Raw genomic sequence first — 5,496 nt, forward strand, 5'->3', positions numbered from 1 at the left:
GATCATGAAATGATATGGGTTAAGAAGAGATTTTGATGAAATCTTAGAAGTTAAACCATAGATTCAAGTAAGAACTTACCAAGGATGATGATCTTGATGAAAAATCCTCTTGAAAACACACCCAAAATCTCGAAAATTTAGAGGAGGAAGGAGGAGTTCTTGAGAGATTTTTAGAAGAGTTTGTGAGTGAAAATGAGAGAGGTGAGGGGAGGGTTTCGGCCGAGAGGTAGAAGAAGAGAGGGAAAGAGAATAGATTGAGGTGATGTTTGCATGGATACCCACCATGCAAACATGAGGTGTCAAATACCAATTAATCCTTCATCTCTCTTTTTTTACACATATATGTATATATATTTCTATTGGGCCGAGATTTGGGCTAGAGAGACGAGAAAGAAATGATTTGAGCCCACTCTTGGCTTTGTTCGAATTTTAAGAAGCCTAAAAATATTTTTCGGCCCATTGGGCCCTTATTAAGGTTCTCGGCCCAATGAAGCCCAATTAAAAGGGTTTACGGCCCATTAGGGAAAATGCAATCATTTATGGTCCAACAAGGCCCACTAGAGATAAGATGCATTGTTCTAGGTTCACTTGGCCCAAAATGCTAAAATCTTATTAATGTGGGTCCAATTAGAGCCCAAATAGGGTTCCTAGGCCCAAAATAGTCAAGTTGAAGGTTTATTAATTCATTAAGCCCAATAAGAAAATACTAGTTCATACTAAACTCGAACCGGGATTTTTAGGGTTTTCAAGTATCACAGTAGCTGATGTTTACATGAGACTAGAATTTCCTAGCTAAAATGCTAGTTGTGACATCATCCCCCCGTTAGAGGAAATTTCGTCCCAAAATTCTTTTGAATGATGGACTCAAGAGTGAGAGAATAGGTGAGGGTACTTTTGCTTCATCTGGTCTTCGCGTTCCCATGTGAATTCTGGTCCACGCTTAGCGTTCCATCGAACCTTCACAAATGGAATGCGGCTCTACTTCGTACGCTTTACTTCCCTATCCATTATCTCGACTGGTTCTTCGACGAACAGGAGATTCTCGTTTATTTCGATCTCTTCTGAAGGAATGACAAGAGTTTCATCTGATAAGCACTTTTTCAAATTCGAGACGTGAAACACGGGGTGTACATTGCTGAGCTTTGAAGGTAGCTGCAGCTTATAGGCTACCGGACCAATTCGGGCAAGAATCTCGAATGGTCCGATGTATCGTGGGTTCAGCTTTCCCCGTTTCCCAAAGCAGGTCATTCCTTTCCAGGGAGGGACTTTCAGTAGCACCCTATCCCCGACTTGGAATTCCAGAGGCTTTCTCCGTTTGTCAGCATAGCTCTTCTGTCGGTCTCATGATGCTTGAAGTCGGGCTTTGATTTGGATTATCTTTTCGGTCGTTTCTCGAATGATTTCTGGTCCCGTGAGAGTGTTGTATGGTGATTGTCCTTTCGCTAGTTGGGTGTCACCCACCTCAGCCCAACATAGAGGCGATCTGCATTTACGACCATAAAGAGCCTCGAAAGGAGCAACCTTGATGCTTGTGTGATAATTGTTGTTGTATGAGAATTCAACCAAGGGCAAGTGGGTATCCCATGACTTGCCAAAGTCAATCACACAGGCTCGGAGCATGTCTTCGAGTGTTTGTATGGTCCGTTCACTTTGGCCATCGGTCTGAGGGTGGTAAGCGGTGCTCATGTCCAATTGTATTCCCATTGCCTTTTGAAGTGACTGCCAAAAACATGAGGTAAACCTACTATCTCGATCCGAGATAATAGACATTGGCACCCCATGAAGTCTTACGATCTCCTCGATGTAGATTCGCGTCAATCTTTCCATCTTGTAAGATTCTTTTATTGGTAGGAAATGAGCGAATTTTGTTAACCCTATCGACAATTACCCAGATAGCATCCAATCTGTATGTCGTCTTAGATAATTTAGCAGCTCAACCCATCTTCGTTGCCTCATGTTTAATTCTTTCTGATTCAGAATGTGGTGGAGGCTTTTGTGGTCGGTGAAGATGGTTCACTTCGTACCCTAGAGTTAGTGCCTCCAAATCTTTAGGGCGAAGACCACAACTCCCATCTCGAGATCATGAGTGGTGTAATTTACTTCATGCGTCTTTAGCTGCCTGGATGCGTAGGCTATCACCTTTCTACGCTGCATGAGGACACAGCCTAACCCTTGATTCGAAGCATCGCAGTAGACTACAAAATCTTCGGTTCCCTCTGCTAAGGATAGCATTGGTGCACTACAAAGGGCTCGCTTCAGGGTTTGAAAGGCGGCTTCTTGATTTTCCGTCCAGTTGAAAGACACACCCTTTTGTGTCAAGGCGGTAAGGGATTTGTCAATCTTAGAAAAATTCTTGATAAACCTCCGGTAGTAGCCCGCGAGACCCAAGAATTGACGAATTTTTGTTGGGGTTATCGGGATAGCCCAGCCTTCAATGGCCTTTATCTTGGAAGGATCTACGTGAATCCCTTCCTTACTGACTACATGACCCAAAAAGTTTACACTGCGGATCCAGAATTCGCATTTGGAAAGCTTCGCATAAAGCCTTTCAGCTCTTAGGGTTTCTAAGATTTGACAGAGATGTTGACCATGCTCTTCTTTGTTTCGAGAGTAGATAAGAATATCGTCGATGAAGACAATCACGAATTTGTCCAGGAATGGGCGGCAGACTCGGTTCATGAGGTCCATAAATGCAGCGGGGGCATTTGTTAGACCGAAGGGCATCACGACGAATTCGTAATGACTGTATCGTGTTCGAAAAGCAGTTTTGGGAATATCCTCTTCCCGAACTCTGAGTTGATGATAACCGGATCTCAGATCTATTTTTGAGAAATAACTAGCTCCTTGAAGCTGGTCAAATAGATCATCGATTCATGGAAGTGGGTACCGATTTTTGATGGTGAGCTTGTTTAGTTCCCTATAAAGGATCCATCCTTTTTCTTGACAAACAAGACCGGAGCTCCCCAGGTGAGAAGCTTGGTCGGATGAATCCTTTGCTCAACAACTCGCTTAGTTGGCTGGATAACTCTTGCATTTCGGCGGGAGCTAATCTGTAGGGTGATTTGGCAATTGATGTGGCTCCTGGTATTAGGTCGATTTGAAATTCGACCTGTCTTTCTAGGGTTATTCCCAGAAGGTCTTCTGGAAACACATCCGGGTAGTCACATGCCACTGGAATATCTTGAATGTTTACTTCTTCTTTGGTCTTATCCACCACATGATCAAGGAATATGTACTTCTTCTTGTGTAGACACTTTTGTGCCTTGATGCACGAGATAAGGCGAAGGTTGGCGCCAGGTTTATCGCCATAGATTATTAGGGTTTCGTGATTGGGGAGATGAATGCGAACGGCCTTCTCGCAACACATAATATCAGCATGGTGGGGGCTTAACCAATCCGTGCCGATTATCACATCAAAACTCCTAATATTTATTGGCATCAAGTCTATTTGAAAAGAGTAATGGTTTAGTGTTAATGTGCACCCTACATAGATATCTTTGGTTGTTTCAATTTTCCCATTAGCCATTTCCGCCGTGAAGGCTTCGTTGAGCTTCTGGGGTTGTTGATTTAGTAAGTGTTTGAATTTATTACTAACGAAACTTCGCTCCGCCCCACTATCGAATAAGATGCATGCGTATGTTTTGTTAAGTAGAAACGTACCAGTAACAACTGCTGGGTCCTGCACTGCTTCACCTTGACCCATTGTCAACACTCTTCCTGATGTTCCTGCCCCCTGATTGTTTGCTTTGGGGCAGTTGCGCCGGAAATGGCCGGTTTCTCCACACCCATAGCAGGTGTGACTGGCCCCAATATTGTTGTTGTTGTTGCCGTTGTTGTTGTTATTGTTGTTGTTGTTGTTGTTGTTGTTGTTGTTGTTTGACTGTTGGTTTTGTTGTGGATAAGCCCTGTAGTATCTTGCAGTGTGACCCTTTCGGTTGCAGCTTGTGCAGTGCATATCTCTACATTCTCCATGATGGTGGAAATTGCATTTGCTGCACTTGGGTAGGGTCCCTGAGTATTGCTTGGGGTTATTTGGTGTGGATGAGGCTGGAGCATGTGGTGTTGCGGTAGCTTGAGTCGCAGCATGCACAGTCACAGATTGTTGTTTCTTTGATGATTCAGAATTTTGTTTTCCCTTCCGCTTGTTGTTTTCCCTTTCTTGTTCTCACCTTCTTTCTTAACTTCCGCTTCTCCTTCTTTGGCACCCTTTTTGTTGCCATGATCGTACAATTTCTTAGCTAGCCTCTTTGCACTATCATACGTCTCAGGGTTTGCTGCAATGGCATTCCCTTGGATTGGCGCGGTCAATCCCCAAATGAATCTCTCGATCTTCTTCCCTTCAGATGTGATCATTCTGGGATATAAGAGAGACAGCTCACTAAACCTTGATATGTATGCATCGATGTCAGAGTTTTGAACCGTGAGGTTCCACAGCTCTTCTTCCATTTTCTGAATTTCTCCCTTGGACAGTACTCAGCCAACAACATTTCCTTAAGATCCTCCCATGGCATCGCGTTTGCTATCGGGGGCGTCATGGCCTCTACGTGACCATTCCACCAAGAGAGAGCTTGATCAACGAATGTGCAGGCCGCAAACTTGACCTTGCACCCATCCGGACATCCGCAGATTTCAAACACTGATTCCACCTTCTCTATCCATCGTTTCAGGGTTATTACGCCTCCCGTCCCGTTGAAGGTTGGAGGCTTGGCGTTGGTGAAGTCCTTGTAGGTGTGGGTTCTTGTGTTTCCGTGGTTTGTTCCCTGATTTGTGCTTCTGGTTCCCTATCCGTTGCCTTTTCCGTGGTTTCCGTTGCAAATCTGCGCAAGTGCTGTAGTGACCGCAGCGGACACTGCTGCTTGGAATGCGACTGAGTTTATTTCTGGTGGAGTCGGTGTTGTGTTGTTTCCACGGTTTGGTCTTTGAGGCATCTTTCTGTCATAGAACAGAAAGATGTTGAGTATCCAATGTATTTAGTTTCACGATTTCTTGGTCATAGCACAGAGTCAGAGATTTGGTTGTGTATAAGTGTGTGAATGCATACAATCAATATGTAGTAATAGTAATAGAACACATAGCAGATATCACGATAAGATATATAAATCATTTCCACTAGTAATAACCATTTTAATACAGGGAAAATTTGCCTAAAAGGCATACAGTACATGGGGAAACATATGATCCGACAGCATGACGACCCTATGCGTAGTGTAATCACTTAAACATATGGTCGATAGTACATAGAATAATACATAAAAAGGAAATCATAATGATAGTACGTAGACGTTTACTAGCCGCGACGGGGTGGGTCTGGCAACGATATCATATGCCGAAATGTCGTGCTACAAGATCAGCTAGTTCGGCTATCTACCTGACTACCTCGTATCTCTTGTGCTCGGCCTGTATAGCTCGGGCCTCTGTCGCTAATAGTTGTTGCCGAAGAGTGGCAACCTCCTCCTCTAGGGAGTGAGTCCTATCTACGGGATCCTGTGGCACTGT

Source organism: Lactuca virosa, chromosome 8 (genome assembly GCF_052849685.1).
Source record: "Lactuca virosa cultivar CGN04683 chromosome 8, Lactuca_virosa_CGN04683_v6, whole genome shotgun sequence".
In the NCBI taxonomy this organism is placed as follows: domain Eukaryota; kingdom Viridiplantae; phylum Streptophyta; class Magnoliopsida; order Asterales; family Asteraceae; genus Lactuca; species Lactuca virosa.